This window comes from Lissotriton vulgaris, chromosome 9 (assembly GCF_964263255.1).
Source record: "Lissotriton vulgaris chromosome 9, aLisVul1.2, whole genome shotgun sequence".
NCBI classification, from domain to species: domain Eukaryota; kingdom Metazoa; phylum Chordata; class Amphibia; order Caudata; family Salamandridae; genus Lissotriton; species Lissotriton vulgaris.
Genome location: NC_141697.1, coordinates 321,640,095 through 321,650,638, shown reverse-complemented (window position 1 = coordinate 321,650,638; position 10,544 = coordinate 321,640,095). Strand labels below are relative to the sequence as shown.

Below are 10,544 nucleotides of genomic sequence, written 5' to 3'. Positions count from 1 at the left end.
AGCTTTTGCTAAACTTTGCTTCCAGAAGATTCCTGATTTATGTGCTATTGCTTCACCATTGTTCCTTGACCTAAGACTGTCATGTTATGTTTTCTTGATTTCTGACTAGAGCTATTATAGTGCATCCTTGTTTCTTGAACATTTACTCTTTCCGTAGTTACCCTTTTCAGAGTCTCTGCCTTTCTTCCCTCTTCCTTGGCTCCAGTGCCCACTATTACCTTCTTAACCCTACAACCTTAGCTTCCAGTTCCTAAGTGAGGTTGTTTACTTGCATTCGGTGTAGTGTTCTGTTCGTTTTCCCTTCTTTCCTGTTCAGCACTCGTCCTCTGAAGCTCCTTGTCTATCGCTGTTTCCTCCTTGCCCATTCTGGTGTGATAGCCATGATTCGTGGGCACAGCTAACACCTGAGGTGGTGTTTCTTGTCGACTGTGACTGAGTAGCATTGTTATGTTACTTTTATAACACCATCAAAGTTATCAGCTCCACATACCCTGCCTTTGCACGTATATCCTATAGGTGGGTGCTTGCAGTCAGTATCTGCCACAGCAGTTGTGGGTGAGGAAGTTATTGATCTTCAACCCTACCCTGTGGCGCTCCTGAGGGCCTTACCTTATATTCCCTTTATTGTTACATTTGTTATGTGCATGTCTTCAACATGCTGGGTGTTTGTTATTCTGAATGAAGAATTGCCACTTTAGTGCCTGTTTTTTGTTTAGCTTTGACTTCTTGGTACTTAGTGCAGAGTTTTCCCATTGGAGCTCTCTCCTCCACTGATTCCCTGTGTGATCCTAGACGGCTCCCTACCAAAGATTCTTTTTAGTTTGTATAGCCTGCCACGAGTCTTGCCAGGGTCCGACAGGGGCATGATGCAACATGGCCCTTGAAATGAGAATCATTTCATAGGTGTTACAGCTTGGTTAGTCACTGAATGGGCGCCTAGTCCTCATGTAAGGGGCCACCCTTACATGTTAATACAATATTAATACAAGCATTTGGAAAAAGGCTTATGAATAGTAAGACAACACGCACTCTATTTACTTTTTGTAAAATAGTCATATTAATTTAACAAATAAATAGCATGAAGGGGATTCAGTCATTGGGACCTGGGTATGTGCTAGGCATTTCACATGATATCCATTACACCATGTGTGGGAGATTAGTTCGCTGATTAATTCAAATTATTTAAAACGTGTATGTACTTCTGCATGAAGTGTGTCAAATGCGGGTGGAAACAATACACACTCCGAGACTTCTGAGACAGTTTAATATTGCGGCAAAATGCAAAATACAGACGCTTAAGACCAAGAAGCCGTTTTCTGCTCTTTGCAAAGCCAGGAACACCAACCTTCGCCTCGTCTGGAATGCTTTCCCCTGCTATGTTTCCCGTAAATCGCGTGCTTTCGCTAATCCTCAGTAAGAATGAAACTGAAACTCCTAAGAGTGATTGCTTGCCGGCTATAAATACTGCAGGACGTTCCCGAATCCGTTAGACGAGGTGGCAGTACAGTGGAGGTATGTGCCTTTTCTTTATGTCCTCACACTTTTTCATGAACATCTGATTGAGGTGTTTTGATCAATTTATTTGCGAAAAATATTAAAACTGTTTTTTAACTGTAAAACAACTGTCATGTTTCAGACAGCAAGAACCGTTATTTTACTTTAAATGTGCGTCAAACTAAAACCGTATTTAATACAGGAAATGCATGCGCTCTCAACATTTCCTACTTAATGTAAAGGATGGTCCTCTTTGTTACTTATTTGTCGTTTTTGTCGAGTTCGTGCAGCTGAGAGCAACCGAAATAAAATCAAACTTGCAAGCAATGATGCCTATAGAGAGGGCAACTGCTGAAAGGGATTTTGACACTGCGTATTCCCTCTTTGACATGGGTACTCGCAAATCACAGGGGCCAAAATGTCTGGTCTGTGGTGTGGAGAGCTAGCAGGATGGCAGTCAGAGGGGGAGAAGGCTGGGGGAGAGAGAGAAAGGTGAACCAATTAGGTGGGTGTGGGAGAAGCGAAGCATGTACTTGTAAAGGTAGAAATTCCACAATCTGTGAAAAAGAAAATCAATTCTGGCTTCCCCAATTGTATGATCATAGGCAACTGTTTTATTTCCTCTTTCCTCCTTTTTTCTTCTGTACTGCTGTTGACTAGGGAGCCGTATGTAAAGGTCAGGAGGGGCGCACCGCAAGCGTCCACCAGGACGTACTTTGAGCATACCTGTGCACTAATTCTTAACCGCTCTCACTTGCTGAGTCCACCGCCCAAATTCAATAAACTTTTTTTATTTTTCCCTATACTTTGACATGTGCTTCGCATGGTAAATATAAAACATTTGGTAAAGACTTCAACATTCTAAATATTGTATTTCTTTAACATACAATACAGAAGCATTTCACTTTAGTGCTGTAAATTTATCACTGTATTGAGCCAAATTTTTTAGAAGAAACATCTCCCACCGCAGAGACAATGATGGTAATTTAGTGAACCAAGAGCAGTAGTGGTGGTGCGGTGTGTGTGTGTGTGTGTGTGTGTGGGGGGGGGGGGGTGTTTGAATTTTTTTTTCTTCAAAAAAAGAAAATTTCACTTACCTGCGGCCGCCGCCTCTCCTTCATCCTCTTCAGTCGATGCAGGGCGCACACAGGCTCCCAGACTCCCCAAAGCCAATCACGACGCTGCTGTCATCAGCATGACAGCAGCATCGTGATTGGTCTGAGCGGTCTGGATTGGCACTCAGCCAGGTAGTACGGATACTGCGCATGTTATTCACCTAGCTGTGCAATGCAGCCGGGTGGGGACAATGCTAAGTGTATATGTGTATGTCTGTTTGGCCGGTCCAAGACGGCAGGCCAAACTGTCAAGCGCACGTGGAAAGTGCCCACCACTCCTTGCTCTCTTGTGTGGGCAGCCTAACCAAAGCCTACCCTGCCCACACCTAAAGAGCCAGTACTGAAAAATTAAATGTTAATAACATGGTGTTATAATCATTACATTTTTCCTGTGTGGCAACGCTCCTAGGGCCTTATTTATGAAGGACTTGCGCCGCCGGTACGTCACTTTTTCCCATGTTAAAAGTGACGCACCGGCAGCGCAAGTCCTTCATAAACAAGGCCCCTACTTCTTAGCGGAGGAGCCACAGCTGACCAAAAGACAAGTAAGTTGACGTGTACCCTGTACAAGGGAGTAGCCCAAAAATGTAAATACTTCCCACTTGAATCAAATCTCTAATCATAGTGAGCACATGAGGTGAGCAAACCCGACCCTCGTAGGGGAGCCCCTTTATCCTTTGATCTTCCATCCATCCTTTCATATATACACTCATCCCATTGTGCATTCACCCATGTCCATTTATCCATCTATCGATTCTTTCAGTCTTCCCCATCTGTCCATTCTTCATTCTTCCATTCATTCCCTCTTTATCCTAATGATACTTTCACTGTTCCACTGTCACTTTCACTATTCAATCCATTGCTTCTTTCACCCTTCTGTCCTACTTTTCACGTTTTCTTCATTATATACTTTCCTTTCACCCTTCCTTTCACCCTTCCTTTCTTCTTTCTACCCACCCATCGCATGTCTCTCCTCTTTATTTTTTTCTTACATTTATCTCTCATGTTCACTTGTACTATATGATCCAATCTGTATTTTCCCCTGTTTTTATGATTTCTGTTCTCTATTTTCTTTGCTGTACGTATTGGCGCAACTACCCCACCCATATTCCATGGTGTTGCTTAACAGCATTATTTAAGAGCACTTTGTCTGAAGACAGGAAAGGCCCAAACAGAGTTCATTAGCCCCAGGGGCCAAGTGACAGCCCCGCTTAAGCTGCTTAAGTTGGGGTTCCCTAAGCCACTGAGACTCTATGTGGCATATATTGGTATAATGAAATAAAGATAATTACACTCATGAAAACATATACAAGGAGGGATTTTGTGCGGGGCACATCCTAAACTGACCTAAATAATTCAAGATGCTCTCAAATATTATGGCAAAGAAAAAGGAGACTCAATGAAGTCAGGTAATTGCCTGAGATCACACAATTTGGTCAAGCAAGATAAACATGATTGATCCAGGTTTCCTGGTTTTATATGTGGGATTCAACCACTCAATATGTATCTCTTTCTCTCTCCCATTTTACATAAAAGATGAATGCTTTTCCTTTAATTCTTTGACTCGCTACATCAGTACAAAGTGGCAAACACCCATTCTATGTTTAGTTGACACACAGTGTTTCTTGAAAAAATCATGAAGTTTACATATGGGTAGGCATGGTGCTCTTTTTAGGTCGAGCTAGAGAAAGCAATGCGAAGCATTGCGTCTAGCTCGACAACTATAGTTGCCCGTCTCCAGGTAATCTGAGACAGGCGTCGGGTACGCGCGTCGACTTCACCTCGTGGGCGCGCATGCCCAGCCTGGCGCCGTGCACATCCCCTGCCTCAGATTCCCACCTAAACACGCAGGCACACACACAGATGTAGGCACATACAAGCGCACGTGCGCACACCCACACGCAACCCCCCACGGGCTCACGCGCACACACACAGCTACGCACGAACCCCCCACCACTCATGGGCTAACGCGCGCACACACACACACACAGACACATTCATACACATCCCCTCCCCACACTCACCGGGCTCTTTCCGCATCGTCCGTGTCCCTCTCTCCCTCGGCAGCCATTGGATCTGTCTCGGCCTGGGAGCTCCACAGCGCTGGTCTTCACCCGGCCCCCTCCTGGCACACGGGACTTCAGCTGCCGGACTTCGTTCTCCATAGCAAAGAGTGCGCATGCGCGGGCAGCCCCCGCCCTCTCACTCTCAGCCCAGGCTGCTTTCGGTTTTGCTGTTGTCCGTGTTCGCTGAGGGTTTACATTCGTGTTTCACTACGAAGGGGCACCACTGTCTTCAGGGAAGGAAGGCTGTGTCTTTCACTCCGTCCCGTCTAGCAGATACGGTAACTTCACAATTCACATAATCTAATGCCATGTTATGTGTTTCGTGTCACTAGGCAGTATTGCTGTTGTCCGTTTTTACAAATGACGAGGCACATGTGTAATCTTCTGTCAGTGGTATACGGTGACACCAGTTTGGTATTTTTGAATTTCCCACTTTGAATGTGCTGCCCTGTCCGCCTGGGCTCCGTTTCCTCCCAGACTGACGCGTGTGCCAGTGTACAGAGGGAACAAAACAAACTAGCATGAGGGACTGAGGCAGCTGACCTTTGACTGAGATAATGACAGCACTGTTTCTGTACATGGTATGCTTGCATAGCATTGCCCCTCCCCCCAACTGCAGTACTTCAAGCTTAGTCCACTAAAAAGGGTAAACTATATATGCCACTCATGCCCTGCTTATGGAGTAGCACAACCGTCGTTGGCACCTAAAACTGTAAGGTGTAAAGTGCCGGTTCAGCATTTTGTAGTCTTCTTTCTCAATTCTGTCACAGATTGTTCGGTTAATTACTCCTTGAGGCGTCCTTGCAGTAAAAGTGCAGACTAAGTACTGATGGGGCGGGCTATTCTCCAGGGTAAAACTGCCTGGCACGAGGGAGCAAAGGTGACGGTGGGGGCGGGGCCTTGAGTGCCGTCTTTGCATCTGTCCGTCACCTACAATCGTACTGAGCTCTGTACTGTTTCTACAGCTGCGAAACGCTGCCTTGTGTCATTCGAGCCGGCTCCCACGCGGTGTCAGCACCTATTGTATGGCCACTTTATATTTACAAAAAGCTCTCACCACACGCCGCGACGTTGCTTTAATCTTAACTATGTTTATATGTACAATGCACCCACAGCCGCTTCACAGTTAACCTGGCACGGTTCACCTACATTAAGCAGTAAATAATTATTGATGTATTCACCAGCGCACCATGCCGCGCATCAACTTTAACAATGGCACCCGTATGCCTATTCTGCAGATTCGTTTTTTGGGTCAATAGTGTGCCATGCAGTGCATTAATTTTAACAATTGCGCCAGTGCACCTATTCAGCAGATAATTTGTTCCCCCTTTTACAAAGGATCAGTGCTGCAAGCCCCAGTTCCTTTCCGCCCTCCTATCGCCGCAGCGCATGGCACTGCTTACATTTTACTTAATCTCCCCAGCTTCCCCCACATCACTTTTCACCCTGGACTCTATTTAAAGAGCTGCAATCTTTTCCTTGCAGGGTGGCAGCTACATCTGATTAAATAAGATCACTGCTCTGGTGGCTCCTTGTTTACCATCATCTCGAACTCTGCATTTTTTTTCCTTTGCCAAACGATCAGCGCAGCATTTTAAAGCAGGCTCCTTTCAGGGGAGGGGGGGGGGCTTCAACTTCATTTAATCTCCCCGTCCTGTCCCCCATATCAATTCCAGCGGGAGTGTTGTGAGATGGCAGCAGCCATGTAGAGCTATATGTGTAAAGGGCGGCAGCTACATGCCACAAGTAAGTGACTAAGTAATTAATTAGGAGCATTCCTTTTCAGCATGAATTTAAATGTTTTCCATTGTGGTTGGTACTTTTGTGAGCTCCGTGATAATCTACGATATAGTATGTCTGAGCTGCTTTGTATGTGTTCTGAGGAATGCTATCTTTTACCTTCTGCAGTGTTTATGTTCACGAGGAATTCTAAGAAACATTGGCATCTCTGCAACTGCATGTCCTAATGTACCTCTGGGGAGTGTGTATATTAATTTCTTTTTTAGCAGTTCTATGTAGTGTGAACTCGACCCGAAGGTACAGGGGTGCTTTACATGAGGAACAGTTATGGTACACAAGGACACATTCATTTTTGGTAGGCATGTGGAGATTAAGTGATTTTTGTGCCTTTCTGCCCTCTGTTAGACTCGTTTTTTGTGCCTTTCTGCCCTCTGTTAGACTCGTTTTTCCCTTTTTTCTGCCCTTATGCACCTGTTAGACTCGTTTTTTGTGCCTTTCTGCCCTCTGCATCACCACATCATCACTCAGCGCTACCCCAGCATCACTCAGCACCACCACATTATCACTCAGCACCACAACATTATCACTCAGCACCACCACATTATCCCTCAGCACCACCACATTATCACTCAGCACCACCACAGCACCACTCTGCACCACCACAGCACCACTCTGCACTACCACAGCACCACTCTGCACCACCACAGCAGCACTCATCACCACCACATTATCATTCAGTACCACCACATTATCACTCAGCACCACTCAGCACAACCACAGCATCACTCAGCACCACGACAGCACCACCACAGCACCAGTCAGCACCACTCAGCACCACCACAGCACCACCCAGCACCACCACAGCACCACTCAGCGCAACCACAGCACCACTCAGCGCAACCGCAGCATCATTCAGCGCAACCACAGCATCACTCAGCACAACCACAGCATCACTCAGCACAACCACAGCATCACTCAGCACAACCACAGCATCACTCAGCACAACCACCGCATCACTCAGCACCACCACAGCATCACTCAGCACCACCACAGCATCACTCAGCACCACCACAGCACCACTCAGCACCACCACATTATCACTCAGCACCACCACAGCATCACTCAGCACAACCACAGCATCACTCAGCACAACCACAGCACCACTCAGCACCACCAGATTATCACTCAGCACCACCCCATTATCACTCAGCACCAACACAGCATCACTCAGCACCACTCAGCACCAGCACTACCACAGCACCCCTCAGCACCACCACAGCATCACCCAGCACCACCACCGCACCACTCAGCACCACCACGCACCAATCAGCACAACCACAGCACCACTCAGCACCACCACAGCATCACTCAGCACCACCACAGCACCACTCAGCACCACCACATTATCACTCAGCACCACCACAGCATCACTCAGCACAACCACAGCATCACTCAGCACAACCACAGCACCACTCAGCACCACCAGATTATCACTCAGCACCACCCCATTATCACTCAGCACCAACACAGCATCACTCAGCACCACTCAGCACCACCACAGCACCCCTCAGCACCACCACAGCATCACCCAGCACCACCACCGCACCACTCAGCACCACCACGCACCAATCAGCACAACCACAGCACCACTCAGCACTACCACAGCACCACTCAGCACAACCACAGCATCACTCAGCACAACCACAGCATCACTCAGCGCAACCACAGCATCACTCAGCGCAACCACAGCATCACTCAGCGCAACCACAGCCTCACTCAGTGCAACCACAGCATCACTCAGCGCAACCACAGTATCACTCAGTGCAACCACAGCATCACTCAGGGCGACCACAATATCACTCAGCGCAACCACAGCATCACTCAGCGCAACCACAGCATCACTGGTTCAAATATGTTCTTTCAATGTTTCAAGCTTCATTACAAATGTCACAAAAAAATGTTAATATTTCACTTCCCTTCTTGGATTTTCGTCACAATAAAATACACTGAACATAATTTTCACAAAAGTTATTTACAAAAGTTTAAGCTATTGCCATTATAAATTACAATCACTTTTACTTAAGTATTAATTATTTAAAAAAATTAAAAGCCATTGTTATTTGTAATATCAATACATCTAAGTCACGTAAATACAAAACATGTTGCATTACAAATGTTATAGGTGTCACATTTGCGAAACTTTATAACTATTGGCATTGTAAATGACAAAGCTATTAATTTAGCTATTTTCAAAAACAACACATAAATAAAAAAAATAGTCATTTACAAGACCAATAGCTCAAACTTTCCTAATGCGAGACCTATTGCATTGCAAATGCTTGTTTAATATGTAAAGCTCCTGCTCCCCCCGACTTAAAAAAAAAGATGGAATTTCTGGAGAGGCTCACCCAAACAATGAACTTGCCACAGGGGCAGTTAGAGTACGGGAGACTTTGGGCATTGTCCTTATGGGCAATGGTTAGTGCCCGTGGTGGAATTCGGAGGTGTGAGCAGCAGAAGTGGGCTTCTCCAGTTGTGAAACTGGGCCATGTCAATGGTGGAAATGGGGCCACACCAGTAGAGGAAGTGCCTCTCGGCCTCCTAAGAAAACCACTGAACACTTGCACACTTTATATTTCAGATTAAGTACTGGCGGAGGAAATAATGCACATAATCTGTTCACACTCCTTATATGGGAGATAACCTGCACAATGAGTGCTTTAGTTAACTCCAAATCCAAGGTATGCAAGAGGAATCAATTACCAGGAAATCTCTAAAACCTGCGGTGTGTCCAAAAGGTTTAGGGGTCGTTTTTTAGTGCCTTTGAGCAATCACCAAACACCAGCTAACCACAGACCCAAAAGCAAGCTCCTAGGGTGTCACTGCTTCCTTTTCTTGGTTTGAAGGGGGGCGGGGCAAAGAAGGCGTTTTAGTTGGAGCAATGAGTGTGCTGCCCTCCCCCACCTGAGCAACCTGGTCCTGGGACATGTTCCCTCCTTCACACCCAGCGACTCCTGTGATCTCAGCTTAAAACCCCATTCAGCCCAAGCTAGGAACAGATGAGATGCCTTGTTTTACATCTCGGGTCAAGGTGTGTAAAGGAGGTACGTGGTTGAGATGAGAGGTCATTGTACACAGGCCTCTGCTCTCTTGGTTGCAGGGAGATCTGCTGAAAATGTTTTAGGTTGCTGGGACCCGCTGAGTGTTTCTTTAGGGGGGGATCTGACTTCTGTGTGTTTCCAATTGTCCAGAAAGGTTACTGTGCTGATGGAGGTATTGAGGATGTTGGTGAGTTCCGTGCTAATGGGGTTCATTTTGAGGTTGAAAAGGTGGTGTGGGATGGATCGGCCGATGCTCTAGAGTGGATGGAGGACATAATAACTGTGATGGCTTGGATGGTAAGTGGAGACCAGGCCCAGTGGCGGCTCCTCGAGGGAGTGCTGTGAGGTGATGGGGCAGGGCGGAGGGGCAGGGGAGGCGCAGGGTGGGTGGTAGTAAACTCCGGCATACGGCCGACCGGAGTTAAGTGAATAAATCAAAAAATAAAACAAATTTCAATGCGCGTGCTGCAATGCAAATGACATTGCAGCGCGCGTGCAATGTAATTTATTTTATTCATTTATTTATTCACTTGACTCCAGTCTGCCGTATGCCGGAGGTTACTACCCCCCCCCCCCCACCTTCCCCCTCCCCCGCCCTTCCTCACTGCCCCGCAGCACTCCCTCGAGGAACCACCACTGACCAGACGGTGAGTGTTTGGTTGGTGTTTGCTGGTTGGTTGAGGGTGGTGGGTCGAAGTTGTTGTAGATAGCAGCAATCTTGCTGTGGAAGTAGTCTAAGAGAGTGATATCATTCATTTGCAGTCGGGGAACACCTACCGGAATATGCCCCGCTTGAGGAGAGGTTGCTACTGGACCCAATGATAGATAAAGCAATCTCCCTTACTTATAAAAAACTTATCAACAATCTGACTGATCCCCTGGGCCCTCTGAGGGAGAAATGGGATGCAGACGTAGGGCTACTGGAAGACGACGACTGGAGAGAGGCACTGCAAGGCCCAAGGGAGGTGGCGATTCGAGCTTGGTTCAGGCTGATCTAGCTTCGCACATTACATCGCTCCTACACCCAC

General features: G+C 46.7%; 1 protein-coding gene across 5 annotated transcripts in view; it reads left to right on the top strand.

The window, feature by feature from the left end:
- Positions 1-1,487: 1,487 nt before the first annotated feature.
- The window catches only part of LOC147690054 (interferon-induced very large GTPase 1-like), a 155,527-nt gene continuing 146,470 nt past the window's right edge, over positions 1,488-10,544 (top strand). For 4 of the 5 annotated variants that reach the window (XM_086937613.1, XM_086937615.1, XM_086937611.1 and 1 more), the window contains exon 1: positions 1,489-1,512. The gene's annotated coding sequence lies outside the window, so the exon portion shown is untranslated. Of the gene's footprint in view, positions 1,513-10,544 lie in introns of all 5 variants that reach the window. The other variant, XM_086937614.1, reaches the window with a different exon arrangement.